Raw genomic sequence first — 15,689 nt, 5'->3', positions numbered from 1 at the left:
GCACCTCTGAGCTGGCCGACTTCTACAGCTCTGCGTGGCTCCGGCCCCCGGTGGGTCAGGTGCTGAGAAGGCAGGGCCTCTATCAGATGCAAAGATGATTAGGCTTCAGCATGTGCACCCTATAAATCTCACAAAATTTACAGGAAGGGAAGCAGACATAGCGATTCCTGAGGCGTCTAAGGAGGCCACCAGACACCCTGGTTGATATTAGCAGCTTTGAAAGAGGTGTGGAAACCGCAGAAGCAATGGCATCTTGGTTGCCTAGTTATGTAGATATTTCCTAGGCTTGGACTCCTGGAGGCCAGATTCTCAGAGCGCTGATTCCTGCATGGGGAATTGATGTGCGAGGGTCACACTGCCCTGGTCTCTTTGAAGGGCCCCCGCGCCCTGGAAAGAAGAACACATCATGGGAGTACTGTTTCATGTATTTTGTCATGTAGCCTGTTGTGTAGCTTCCTTGTCCTTCTCTCCCGGAGCACTAGTCATTCAACTCTCAGATTCTGAGAGGCTGTTTTCGCCACTTCTCCACTGCCATGGGACTTGGACACATGAATTAACCTATCAGATATTTAGCAAGATACATTCCATCGCAGGATTGTTATAAGACTGTTTGAAATTGTCCGGCATATTGTACATCTGGCTATTTTAGAAAGCTTTACCAGTGTGTGTGGATCAAATTCTTTCTGGCCCTAAATGCTGTCCTAGCAAAGTCCTGGACGTCTCCTATTGGAGGGGAAGAGGACGAGGACATGGTGGATTTGGGGCACCAGCATTGCCATCAGGCTTGACTGCAGCTGTCACGCTTGCAAGCCTCTTCTACCAGGATAAGGGCGCATTATCATGGTACCATTCAGGCTTAGTTTGTCTTTGAAAGCCTATAAGAGGGGCACCTGGGTGGCTCAGTCGGTTGGACATCTGCCTTGGGCTCAGGTCATGATCCCAGGGTCCTGGGATCGAGTCCTGCATCGGGCTCCTTGCTCAGCAAGGAGTCTGCTTCTCGATCTCTCTCACAAATAAATAAAATCTTTAAAAAAATAAAAAAAGAAAGCCATTGGGGTTCCAAAGAGAAATACGTAAAACTAAAAAAAAAAGCCTTTAAGAAATGTAGGATGCTTTTGCTATCCCCACTTTTTCCTACAAAGAAAGTACTGTTCAGGGAGATTCTAGACCTCTCTAGGACCACACAGCTGACAAATATTAGAGCAGGACTTTAAGCTATGTCTTGAGGTTTTGGGCTGTTCTCAAACCTTGGTTTTTAATTGGTGTCATCTGGGAGCTTGGTAAAAATGTAGAGCCCAGGTCCTATTTAGTGTCGGTGGGCCTGGGGCTCTGTGGGCTCCTTGCTGATTCTGATAAAAAGCCAAGTTCAAGAAAAACTGCTTCAGATTCTGCTCTGCCCACAACCTAATCTGTTAGCTTCCACAGATAAAGTCTAGATGAAGGCAGTCACATCATCAGAGAAATCATTATTTCAGCAAACATAAGATTGCCCTTCCCATGTGTCCTGGGTCTTTAAGATAGGGAAGATAGTGCAGGAAGGGTTCTCTGGGCTTGGTCAAGGCACATAGGTGTGAGAAGAGGTTAAGTATTCTGGGATATTTAGCAGGGTAGTATTCTGGGAGCCTGCAAGGAAGGGAATACCAAGAAAAGATTATAGAAAGCTAGAATGGGGCCTGGCCACCAAGATCTCTGAATGTTGGGCTAAGGATCTGAGCTGTGTCTGTGTTCTTTAGAGTAGAGGTAACATAACGCTAAGACTGAGCTTATCAAGAAAATATTTATTTCATGATAAGGCACTGAAGTGCTGAACAGGGTAAGTGGATTAACCCTCTCTTTCTATTCTCTCGCTTGATTTTGGGAAGAGCTGGACACCAAGCAAGGAGAGAAGCAATGGCCTACCAGGGGCAGAACCAGGCCCCCAGACAAAAGCCTGTTCTCAAGGGCTCTGATGACAAGCTTACTGTGCCCAGTGATTCTAGGAAGATAGAACATGTTCCTGGACAACAGTCTCCCTCTGGGACCCCTGGAGGCAGGAGTGTAGGTGTGGCCCCAGATTCCCCTGTGATGGCCAGTGCAAGCTTAGGACCTTCTGCGGCTTTGCAAAGTTCCCCTTCTTCCTCAGGCAGCTCAAACCACTCTCTCGCCTTTGACATATTCTCTCAGTGAAAAGTCTACAGAATCGGGAAGTCAGAGACAAAAATCCCATCCCAGGACAGGGGCCCCTTAGGACACTAACTGGCTCCTCTGGGGAAGACCTAGGGCTATCTCAGCAATTCAACCACCAACTCTTGCAGCCATCACTGCAGGAATGTCCAAAATGGGAAGAACCCTTGAGTCCAAGTCTCAAGATGCTTCTACAAGCTTTTCTAAAATTCCAACATCCAAAGAATCCCCAGGAGATACTTCTTGATGTAAGAGATCCACAGTCAGACATGAAAAGGCTGTTCCAGGCCATGCTTCAGGATTTTTCTTCTTGGCAGTTGCTCTTAGATGAGAGCCTTGAGAGGATACTTCAGCAATACCTTTCAGCCTGGGGCCAGCAGCCTGGCTGGGGAGACCAGCAGGGGAACATGCTGCAGCCCCGTCCGCCCACAGTCCAGTATCAGCAGCAGCCCCATGGCCAGCGGGCTGGCTGGAGAGCACAGCAAGGCACACACTGCAGCCCATCCCCCATGGTCCAGGGTCAGCAGCCCGGCCGGGGAGAACAGCAGGGGCAGGTGCTGCAGGCCTGCCCACCGACAGGCTGGCAGCTCAGCTCAGAAGGCCAGCAGTCCCGGAAGGCTGCAACCCCATCACCTCTGTCCCAGGGCAGTGCACAAGGGGAGAGGTGACTGCCAACTCTTCACTAGTCTCTGATGTTGGAGCACGAGATGCACCTGCCTCAGCAATAGTCCCTAAATTAGCGCTACTTTTGGAGACTGCTCTCCAGATACATAAACCTGCATGCATGAGCATCTCCACCCACTGCCACAGCTGTGGGCTTTGTAGCTGCACTTGCAGTCTCTGAAATTGTGAAGGAATTGCCTATTCTGGGATCTCTGAAGTCACGTCAGCAAACCCAGAAGCAGCTTTGTATTGTCTCCAAAGCTGATGATGGTCTCAAGCACAGGATGGCTATATTCTTTCCCATCGAAGGTTCTAGGTGCCATCCTGAAGCAGAAACTGGCACAGGAGACTCCAGAGAAAGGTGCCTCTGCTGTCACTGTCAGCTGTCTAGACTACTAAGAGAGCCAAGGGGGTCCATTCAGACCCTTGTCTGGGAACAAGGTCAGGATCTGAATGTTTCTGACTAAGATCTAAATGTTCATTAGGTTAAAGAGTTTCACAAGTTTATAAGGGATGGCTCTGCCTCTGCTTTGCACAAATTCCTGACTGTGTCTCTGTAGGGGCAGTTGGACACTCATCTCTATGGGGCCTGTCACTGCTGCCAATTTTACCATTTTATTGTTGCACAAATTAACTATGAACTTATGGCTCCATAGCTCTCCTACCATGTTCCTTTTCTTACATATGATACAGGATGCAGATCTGAATTGTTATCCTAATGTGAATGAAGAAGGATGATTTAAAATCTTATTTCCAGGATGAAATCATTGATTAAAAATTAACTTCGGACATTGAGGAGAACCAGTACTTAAGGACCATAATCTGTGCTAAAGGGTTTAGCCCAGGTGGGGATGTGAGTTACACTGTAGCTTTTATTTTTTCTAATGGATCAATAAAGTTGTTATATATTTATTTTGAGTCACTGCATTCCCCTGCTGCTCTTCGTCCTCCACCATCTTAGGTCTTAGAACCAGGGACTCTTCGCATCGGGCTCCCTGCTCGGCGGGAAGCCTGCTTCTCCCTCTCCCACTCCCCGTTTGTGTTCCCTCTCTCGCTGTGTCTTTCTCTGTCAAATAAATAAATAAAATCTTTAAAAAAAGAAAAAAAAGAACCAGGGACTCTTCAGCTTGTCACAGGGTGGGGGCTGTCTTCCCCCTCATCAACTTATTTTCCAAGCCTTGTCTCACTTTTCTTTTCATTCAGCTCAATGGATCTAATGACTGAGTCTTGGGCAAAGTCCATCACCATTCTTCATCCCTGTCTTTGCTCATGACTTCCCTTCAGCTAGGCTTATTTTATCTAAAAACAAAGCCTAAAGACTCATTTTTTTAAAAAGATTTATTTATTTGTTTTAGAGAGAGAGAAATAACTTGAGCAGGGAGAGGGGCAGTGGGAGAGAGAATCCTCAAGCAGACTCCCTGCAGAGTGGGGAGCCCCACATGGATCATGACCTTAGCTGAAATCAAGAGTCTGCTGCTTAACTGACTGAGCCACCAAGGCGCTCCTCATTTTATTTTATTTTATTTTATTTTATTTTATTTTATTTTTTTTTATTTTTATTTATTTATTTATTTTTTTTTAAAAGATTTTATTTATTTATTTGACAGAGAGAGAGCACAAGCAGGGGGAGCGGAAGGCAGAGGGAGAAGCAGGCTCCCCGCTGAGCAGGGAGCCCGATGCGGGGCTCGATCCTAGGACCCTGGGATCATGACCTGAGCTGAAGGCAGACGCTTAACGACTGAGCCACCCAGGCGCCCCAATATATTTTTATTTTTTTTAAGGATTTTATTTATTTGACAGAGAGAGAGAGAGAGACAGCGAGCGAAGGAACACAAGCAGGGGGAGTGGGAGAGGGAGAAGCAGGCTTCCCTTGGATCAGGGAGCCTGATGCGGGGCTCGATCCCAGGAGCCTGGGATCATGACCCGAGCTGAAGGCAGACGCCTAATGACTGAGCCACCCAGGTGCCCCTATTTTATTTTTTTTTAAAGACATCCTACTTAATTTTTAAAAATATTTTATTTTTGGGTGGGGGGATGGGTTAGCCTGGTGATGGGTATTAAAGAGGGCACGTATTGAATGGAGCACTGGGTGTTATATGCAAACAATGAATCATGGAACATTACATAAAAAACTAATGATGTAATGTATGGTGATTAACATAACATAAGATTAAAAAAAAAATATTTTTAAGTAATTTCTACACCCAACGTAGGGCCCAAACCCACAACCTTGACATCAAGAGTCGCATGCTCCACTGACTGAGCCAGCCAGGAGCCCCAAGACTTTTTCTTTTTTTAAAGATTTATTTATTTATTTATTTGAGAGAGAGAGAGAAAGAGGGCATGAGTGTGTGAGCGAGGGGAGGGGCAGAGGGAGAGGGAGAGAGAGAGAGAATCTCCAGCAGACTCTCCGCTGAGCATGGAGCCCAACAGAGGGCTCGATCTCACAGCCCTGAAATCATGACCTGAGTGGAAATGAAGAGGCGGACACTTAACCGACTGAGCCACCCAGGCGCCCCCCTCCTCTAGGACCTTTTGTAGTCGAAAGCCAGAGGACCCGTTTTCAGCTATGGATATATAGGAGTATTCTGTTTCATATATTGAATATTACAAGTCTATGGAATGTGCATGTTTATATGTTCTCTTCTATTAAATATAGTTGCTTAAAATTATAGATCAATTTCTACTTGTGCAAGTCAGGAAGAATAGACACTGGAAACTAACTTGAATTTTTCCAGAAAAATTAAGAACTGTACCAAGAATAGGAAAAATTGTTAGCACAAGTGGACACACAATACCAGGTATAAAACCATGTGTTTTCAGACAATGTAGTCCCAAAAGTCCCAAGAGGAGAGTATACTACAAAGACTAGACTCCCTAGATATAGGAGATGAAGCCTCTGATCACCCTACTGGTTATAATCAGATGACAAGTAGGTGCAATGCAGTCAAGGGCAGACTGTGAGTAGACAGCCTGTGAGCAGACATGATGGACACGGAATAGGGAGACTGCTCTTTCAAAAAAGTAAACTTTTGGGGGTGCCTTGGGTGGCTCAGTCGGTTAAGCGTCTGCCTTTGGCTCAGGTCATGATTTTGGGGTCCTGGGATCGAGTCCGGCATCGGGCTCCCTGCTCAGTGGCAAGTCTACTTCTCCCTCTTCCTCTGTGATCTCTCTTAAATAAATAAAAGCAAACTTTTTATTTATGTATAACATAGAGAAAAGTGCCCAAACTATAAGTATACAGCTCAACTAATATACATAAAGTGAACACACTTGCATAACTGCCAGTTGGTTCAAGAAATTCAATATTACCAACACTACAGATGTCATCCTTGTGCCCCCTCACAGTCCCTGACCTCTCCAGTGTTAATCCTGACTTCTAACCCCATGTGTTATTTTTTCTTGCTTTTGCTATATTTTTAATGCCCAACCAGGACCAGCAAGGACAATTTAGTCCAAGGGCAGGCTTATTGGCTTGCTGCAACAAGGGAGGGCACCTCGGCAACTTGAGTGCATTTTGGTAAGAAGAGGGAGCAGGGAAAGGCTGGGATTGGGTTGAATAATTCTGAGGGGGACCAAGGGGAAGAGGGGATCAGCTCTAAATTGGGAGCTGTCATAAGGCAGCTTAGCAATTAAGTATCTCCATAATGTTTGCTCAGATGGGAACAGTGAGGCAGGACTGGTGCCTTATTAGTAAAAAGGCAGCAGTAACTTGAAGAAGGGGGTCATGATGGCACTTTATATCTGTAGCATGGCCTTGGGAGAAATATTTTTGGTTAACTTTGCAGCTGGCTTCATGTCTGTTATCAGATAATAGATATAGGCAATGGCTGATTCTTGGACTAATTCTATTTTTTTTTAATTTTTTTTATTGTTATGTTAATCCCCATACATTACATCATTAGTTTTAGATATAGTGTTCCATGATTCATTGTTTGTGCATAACACCCAGTGCTCCATGCAGAACGTGCCCTCCTCAATACCCATCACCAGGCTAACCCATCCTCCCACCCCCCTCCCCTCTAGAACCCTCAGTTTGTTTTTCAGAGTCCATCGTCTCTCATGGTTCTTCTCCCCCTCCGATTCCCCCCCTTCATTCTTCCCCTCCGGCTACATTCTTCTTCTTTTTTTCTTTCTTAACATATATTGCATTATTTGTTTCAGAGGTACAGATCTGAGATTCAACAGTTTTGGACTAATTCTATTCATTTGGTATAAATCACACAATGTAAATCTTTCATGTCTGGCTTCTTCCATTTGACATTGTGTTTGTGAGATTCATCCCTATAGTTGCATGTAATTGTGGTCTGCTCATTGTCAGTGCAGTGTAATATTCCCCTGTGTCATATACCACACTTTACCCATTCTGTTACGAGCACTGGAGAATTTTCAGTTCTTGGCACAAAGAATGGTGCTATTAACAGTCCAGTGAATGCTTTAGGTGAACAAATGGGCCCATTTCTGTTGAACATAAACCAAAAGTAACATTGCTGGGCCATTTGGTATGCATATAGTCAGCTTTAGTAGATTCCGCCATTGTTTTCCAACCTGGTTACTTCAATTTAGATTCTCACCAGTGGTGTAGCAGAGTTGCAGATGCTCCATGTCCTCACGAATGCAGGTATTGTCTGCCTTTTCACTTTAGCCATTAGGATGGATGTGGAGTTCTGCCTTGTGGGTTGTTTGTTTGTTTTGTTTTTTATTAAAGTAGGCTCTATGCCCAATATGGGCTTGATCTCATGACACCGGGATTAGGAGTTGCATGCTCTACCGACTGAGCCAGCCAGCCAGGTGCCCCTGCCTTGTGATTTTAATTGCATTTCCTTGATGGCTAATAAAGTAGAATATTTTAACACGTGGTTTATTGGCTATTTGGATAGGCTTTATTTGTGAAGTGCTTAAGTCTTTTGTTCATTTTTCTGTTGTGTTGCCAGCTTTTGTCTTATTAATTTATAGGTTTTATATCTCTCTCTCTCTCTCTATATATATTTTTGAGGGGGTGGGCAGAGAGAGAGGGAGAGAGAATCTTAAGCAGGCTCCTGCCCAGCTTGGAGCCCATCACGGGGCTCGATCTCACAACCTAAGCTGAAATCAAGGGTCTGACACAACTGACTGAGCCTCCCAGGCGCCCGTTTTATTTATATACTTTTTTTTTTTTTTAAAGATTTTATTTATTTTTTAACAGAGAGAGAGACAGCGGGAGAGGGAACACAAGCAGGGAGAGTGGGAGAGGGAGAAGCAGGCTTCCCACCAAGCAGGGAGCCAGATGTGGGACTCAGTCCCAGGATGCTGGGATCATGACCTGAGCCGAAGGCAGACGCTTAATGACTGAGCCACCCAGGCGCCCCTTATTTATATATTCTTGATATAAGGTCTTTGTCAGATAGAAGTATTGCAGGTATCTTCATCCACCATGGCTTGCCTTTTTACTTTTTTTTCTTTTTCTGTAAGATTTTAAGTAATTTCTACACCCAACGTGGGGCTGGAACTCACAACCCTGAGATCAAGAGTCATGTGTTCTACCAACTGAGCCAGCCAGGCGTCCTGCCTTTTTACTTTAATAGTATTTTTTTTGCACAGAAAATCTTAATGTGTTCCAATTTACCAGCTTTTTTCCCTTTGTGGTTAGAGTTTATTCACTGATGTGTCCTCAACTTCTAAGCCTAATATAGAGTGAGTGAATGGATGATTTAATGAAATAATGAAATTAAATGTATTAAAAATAGGGAGAGAAATAGGGTGTTCAGGGAAGAATATGCCCCAGGAGGTGTCATTGAAGAAAGGCCTGAATGAAATGGGGTGCAAAAAGACTTAAAGAAGGGTACCTGGGTGGCTCAGTCATTAAGTGTCTGCCTTTGGCTCAGGTCATGATCCCAGGGTCCTGGGATCGAGCCCTGCATCAGGTTCCCTGCTCCGCGGGAAGCCTGCTTCTCCCTCTCTCACTCCCCCTGCTTGTGTTCCTTCTCTCACTGTGTCTCTGTCAAATAAATAAATAAAATCTTTAAAAAAAAAAAAAAAGACTTAAGATGAAGACAAATGAAACTTAATATTGAGTAAAAGGAGGAGTATCTCATCAGATTCCCCCAAATGAGGACAGAGTGGTGGATGTTCAAGAAGAAGCATCAAAGGACTATTACAAATCAATATTTTAATTCTTATAAAATCCCAAGACCCATGCAGTCTCAGAACTTTGGGAAGAAAACGCATGTAAATGAATTGCAGTGTTCATAGGAAAATAGCAAACAGTTGGTGGCTGTTCAGAGGAAAACTGAACAAAAATAGTGTGGGGAGAATGTTTCCCTAAGCTCAGAGAAACCCATGGTTAACATCTGTCTTAACATCTGTCTGATAGCAAAGAGTACCTAACCCCACTTTTCAACAGTAAAGCAATCTGCCAATACTGCCAGTTAAGAGATCCTGCGAAAACAAAGCAGTTTTACTATTCCAAAATGATGTGCACTAGTACTTCATAGAATAGACAAACCCACAGAACCTGAAAGTAGAATGTTGGTTGCTAGAGGCTGTGGGGAGGGGGAGATAGAGGGCTGCATTTCAACAGGTATGAAGCTTCAGTTATGCAAGATGAATAAGTTTTAGAGATCTCCTGTCCAACATTGTGCCTATAGTTTATTTTATTTTTTTAAAGATTTTATTTATTTATTTGACAGAGAGAGAGAGACAGCGAGAGAGGGAACACAAGCAGGGGGAGTGGGAGAGGAAGAAGCAGGCCTCCCGCTGAGCAGGGAGCCCGACGCAGGGCTCGATCCCAGGACCCCGGGATCATGACCTGAGCCGAAGGCAGACGCTTAACCGACTGAGCCACCCAGGCGCCCCACATTGTGCCTATAGTTAACAGTACCACATTGTGCACTTACAAATTTGTTAAGAGTGCAGATCTCGGGCGCCTGGGTGGCTCAGTTGTTTAAGCGACTGCCTTCGGCTCAGGTCATGATCCTGGAGTCCCGGGATCGAGTCCTGCATCGGGCTCCCTGCTCAGCAGGGAGTCTGCTTCTCCCTCTGACTCTCCCCTTCTCATGCTCTCTATCACTATCTCTCTCAATAAATAAATAAAAAAAAAGAGTGCAGATCTCATGTTAAGTGTTCTTATACACAATACAAAAAATGTGCACTGGTGTATGTGTATGCATGTGTTTTAATTAGTTTTATTGATTTAGATTTATATACCATGTAAAATTTATATATAATATCTACCCATTTTATGTAAATAGTTCAATGAATGTACTCATGTCATTGCCACCACAGCTGAGTGAACATTTTCCATCCGTTATTCCACTTTGTAGTCAGTCACCTCTCTCCTATCCCCTAACCACCAGTCAACTGCCTTCTCTCATAGATTTGTCTTTTCTAGAATTTCCTATACATTATGTAACATTTTAAGTCTCATTTCTTTCATATAGCATAATGCTTTTGAGATTCATTCTGTTGTATTTTTTTTTTATTGTTGTTTACTCATTCACCTGCTGATGGACACTTAGGTTGTTTCCATTATGAATAGTATGCTTATTATGAGTAAGCCTGCTATGAACATTCACATAAAGGCTTTGGATGACAATGTTTTCACTGCTCTTTGTAAACACCTAGGAGTGGGATTGCCAGGCTCTGTGATAATTCTCACTTTGTAAGAATAGTCGAATTATTTTCCAAATGGCTATTTTGTATTTCTGCCAGCAGCTTGCTCCATGTTCTTGCCAATACTTGGTATTATTATGCCTTTCAAATTTTAGCTATTCTAGGGGTGCCTGGGTGGCTCAGTCATTAAGCGTCTGCCTTCGGCTTGGGTCATGATCCCAGGGTCCTGGGATCGAGCCTCGCATTGGGCTCCCTGCTCCGCGGGAGGCCTGCTTCTCCCTCTCCCACTCCCCCTGCTTGTGTTCCCTCTCTAGCTGTGTCTCTCTCTGTGAAATAAATAAAATATTTAAAAAAACCCAAATCTTTTATCCACTTTTTTTTTTTAAAGATTTTATTTGACAGAGAGAGATCACAAGTAGGCAGGCAGGCAGGCAGAGGGAGAGGGATTTTAAGAGTTCTTTATAGATTTGGATACAAGTCTTCCTTTATCAGATGTATGTTCTACAAGTATTTTCTCTCAGTCCATAGTTATTTTCTTCATATGAAATCTTAACATCGAAATCCAATTTACCAATTTTTCCTTTCTATGATTTGTGTTTTTTCTTCGAGGCACTTTATAGTTTTTGTTTTTATGTTTACATTGTTTATTTCTCTTAGCTTCTGGTAGTGGCTGTCCATCCTCATTGTGTCTCAGCTAGCAGCTGCACAACTCCAGTGTCTCTCCTGTCACATGGCATTCTCCCTTCATGTGCCTGGGTTTCTGTGTCTCTTCTATTTATGCTCTATTTCTTCTATTTCTTAAGGTGTGCTCCTCAGGCTCAACTCAGTTGCCCCAAACCCAGTGCAGGCTGGTACACGGTGCCTGCTGAGACTTATGGTGGCCCCTTCCTTTTTCTTTTCACTGCCTTGTTGTACTGGCTACGTCTGGGACAATGTTGGCTAGAAGAGAGGAGTAGACATCTTTGCCTTCTTCCCAGTTTTATGAGGAAACTGCTTTTTATTTTACCATTAAGTATGTCAGATGCAGGTTCTTCCATAGATGCCCTTTAGTAAATTGAGGATGATCCCTTTAATTCCTTATCAATTGAGAGTTTCTAATCATGATGAGTGGTTTTTTTTCACATACTTTTTCTACATTTTAAAAACGATACAGGTTTTGGGCGCCTGGGTGGCTCAGTTGGTTAAGCGACTGCCTTCGGCTCAGGTCATGATCCTGGAGTCCTGGGATCGAGTCCCGCATCGGGCTCCCTGCTCGGCAGGGAGTCTGCTTCTCCCTCTGACCCTCCTCCCTCTCATGCTCTCTGTCTCTCATTCTCTCTCTCTCAAATAAATAAATAAAATCTTAAAAAAAAAAAAAAAAAAGATACAGGTTTTCTTTTTTACTATGTTAGTATGATTAAATCCATTGATTCTGAATGCTAATGCAAACTTGCATTTCTAGAATAAACTCTATGATGTATTACCATCTTTTATAGATAGCAGTTTCTATTTGCTATTTAAAAAAAATTTTTTTTTTTTTTAAAGATTTTATTTATTTGACAGAGAGAGACACAGCGAGAGAGGGAACACAAGCAGGGGGAGTGGGAGAGGGAGAAGCAGGCCTCCTGCTGAGCAGGGAGCCCGATGCGGGGCTCGATCCCAGGACCCCGGGATCATGACCTGAGCCGAAGGCAGACGCTTAACGACTGAGCCACCCAGGTGCCCCTATTTTTTAAAATTTTTGCATCTGTTTATGAGAGATGTTGATGTATGGTTTTCTTTTCTCGTGAGGTCTTTTTCTGGCTTTGGTATGTGGGCAATGTTGGCTATAAATGAGTTGTAAAGTATTTCTTCCTAGAAGAGTTTTTATAGAATTGTTAATATGTCTCCCTTAAATGTTTGGTAGAATTCATTTGTGCCATCTGGGCCTGTACTTTTTCTGTGTGAGAAGGCTGTCAGCTACAAATTCAACTTATTAGGGCTATTCACGTTTTCTTTTTCTTAAATTTTTAAAAATATTATTTACTTATCTATTTTAAGGATTTTATTTATTGGAGAGAGAGAAAGCATGAGCGGGGGGGGGGGGGGGGGGGGGGAGAGGGAGAAGACTCCCCGCTGAGCAGGGAGCCCAATACCACCTGATCCCAGGACCCCAAGATGATGACCTGAGCCAAAGGCAGACGCTTAACTGACCGAGCCACCCAGGTGCCCCTCCTTTTTCTTCTTGAGTGAGCTTTGGTAGTTTGTGCCTTTCAAGGACTTTTTACATTTCACTTAAGTTGTTGAATTTATTGGCAAAAGTTAAAATTCCACACTGCTTTGGCTAGATCCAACAATTTCAATATATTCATTCAGTTCAAAATCTTTTCAGATGAGATTGGGCATGTTCAGGGTGGTATGGGCATAGACTAGTTCAAAATATTTTTTCTTTTCTTTTTTAAAGATTTTATTTATTTATTTGAGAGAGAGGGAGAAGCAGACTTCCTGCTGAGCAGTGAGCCCAACACGGGGCTCAATCCCAGGACCCTGGGATCATGACCTGAGCTGAAGGCAGATGCTTAACCAACTGAGCCACCCAGGTGTCCTAGCTCAAAATATTTTCAAATTTTTCTTTTTACCTCCTCTTTAATTCAGGGCTTATTTAGGAAGGTGATTTAATTTCCAAATATTTGGGAATTCTCAGATATCTTCCTGTTAGTGATTTCTAATTTAATTCTGTTCTGGTCATAGAACATCTTTGTATAGTTTTCATTCTTTTAAATCATTTGAAACTTGTTTTATAGCCCATAATATGTACACCGGAAAATAATGCATATTATGCTGTTGTTGGGTGGTGGTCTATAAATGTCATTTAATCAAGTTAGTTGATAGTATTATGTACTTTTTTTAAATTAAAGATTTTATTTATTTATTTGAGAGAGAGAAACAGTAAGAGAGAGCAGGAATGGAGAAGAAAGGGAGAAGCAGGCTCCCTATGAGCAGGGAGCCTGACATGGGGCTGGATCCCAGGACCCTGGGATCATGACCCCAGCCAAAGGCAGATGCTTAACAGACTAAGCCAGGCACCCCAATAGTATTATATACTCTTAACTGATTTTCTATTTTTATTATCATTTAAGTATTGAAATATCTATACTTGAAAACTTGCCTATTTCAATTTTACTAGGTTTTTTTTTTTTTTAAAGTAGGCTCCATGCCCAACATGGGGCTTGAACTCACAACCCCGAGATGGAGAGTTGCATGCTCCACCAGCTGAGCCAGCCAGGTGCCCCTTGACTTTCAGTTTATATTTCAGGCATTTTGAAACTCTAAGAGTAATGGAGCTAGAAGACAACTGCTTTACTGTTGGATTCTCAAATGCCAGAAATGGAGGTCTCTCTCTCGGAGTCATTCAATTTCTGCAGAGAAGAAACTTCCCATCTCTTGCTGAAGGGTAAATCTCTGGTTGGCAAGTGCACAGGGGTTGGGGAGGAGGGCATGTGCGTATGGGATTAAGTGAATGTTCCATATACAACAGGCCATTAATTTCACTGCTTTCCCTTCATGTCTCACTCCTGTCTTCTACAGTATTAAGCATTTCTGAGCCTGGAGCCAAACTGGCTCCTTTTTGTCCTTACCTACTATAAATGGCACCTGCTTCTGCTCTGATACAATAGCCATCCTCCTTCACCTTTCAAATTTTTGTTGAGATTCCTTGTTTGTTGTGGTCTTTCTCCTATTCTCTTTATTACTGTGGTTTTAAAAATGTAAATTTTTTTTAGCATTTTAATGCTGTCCAGAGAGATGTTTAACAAAAAGCACATTTTCTAGTCCTTTCTCTGCTAGTCATTTTCCTTAGCTGACCAAACAATGACATGATATCTGTAGCCCTTGCTGATCAATTACCACATGCTCGTATGTATTAGCTTTTCCCAGATCTACCTCTTGAACCTACTTGTTGTTCTCACCTGCTCTCAGGTACCAATCCAGTGCCAGTTTACTCTCACAACTACTTAGAGCATCTTGCTTTGAACTCTGCTTTCATTATCTAGGGTTCAGTATTGCACCCCATGACCAGTTATGACCCTTTCTTATCAATGATGTACAAAGAGAAAGGCATAGGAGCTTCCATATTTCTTTCTCTCCCCTAACTCTGGCTAGGGCAGATGGTAGGAAGAATTAAAATAATAGGGGTGCCTAGCTGGCTCAGTTAGTAGAGCATGCAACTCTTGATTCCAGGGTTCTGAGTTCGAGCCCCACACTGGGTATAGAGATTACTAGAAATAAAATCTTAAAAAAAAAAGAATTAAATATATTCATTAGTATTTTGATTTTAAGATATTAAACAATTCATTTAGAAAGGAAATAGCACTCACTGAATAGATATGAATTTTAAGATTTGTAAAGTCTCGAGTAGTCAACAAATAATCTGTAAACTATATCTTTTGCTAAATTAGGGACAGGATTATCAATTGGATATAATTGATGAGTACTGAGGATATCCAAAGGTCTTTGTTCAAATCAAGTACTTGTAAAGTATCAAGCCTACTGCAACCCTTGAACTCTGAAAAATTTTTTTTCAATAATCCTAAAACATCTTTTTTTAAAAATTTTCACATCCCTGAAATTGGGTATATTAAGCAAAGTGCTTTCTTTTTCACAATGGTTTCTTACTATCTGATGAAATGTGATATATCCCGTTGTTCCCCCTGCATTTTCATGTACAAGTTCCTCTTTTCCACAAACTTCCTTCCCATAATCCGTAAAATGCTTCCCAAGGACTCTGATCATATTTCAGTTGTATTAAGGAAGGTGATGCTTAAAAGAAAACAGTAAAAGCTAAATATAGTTAAAAACATTGATATTGTAAGTTATGCATAAAAGGAAATTTGGAAAAACAGGCTGTTTTACACCTGAGATCTGAACTTCAAACCTTCCCCCAGCTTCATCACATGTGGGTTCTTGTGATCTTATTTGGCTCCAAATCCCAGTGAGATCCTATACATCAGGAAATTAGAAGACATATGTGATGAAAAAGTCGAATCCAAAACAGATACTCAGGTATGATCCATGATGGTAGGAGGAATTGAGAAGCATTCATTACTCTAGAGATGGTGAAACAGAATCACATCATTTGTGATACTGCCTTAGGGTATCCAAATAACTGAAGGATATTATGGAATGCTAAAGGACAGATGCTCAATCACCACCCTAATCATTCCATATGGAATACTTGCCCAGGGATGGAGTCAAATATTCTGGAACTCTCAAAGAAAGGCAAATGTCTTTAATCTCTCTCCTTCATTCCTTAATAG

The sequence above is a fragment of the Phoca vitulina genome, unplaced genomic scaffold (assembly GCF_004348235.1).
Source record: "Phoca vitulina isolate PV1807 unplaced genomic scaffold, GSC_HSeal_1.0 scaffold48, whole genome shotgun sequence".
Classification (NCBI taxonomy): domain Eukaryota; kingdom Metazoa; phylum Chordata; class Mammalia; order Carnivora; family Phocidae; genus Phoca; species Phoca vitulina.
Note: the sequence above shows the minus strand (reverse complement) of the source record.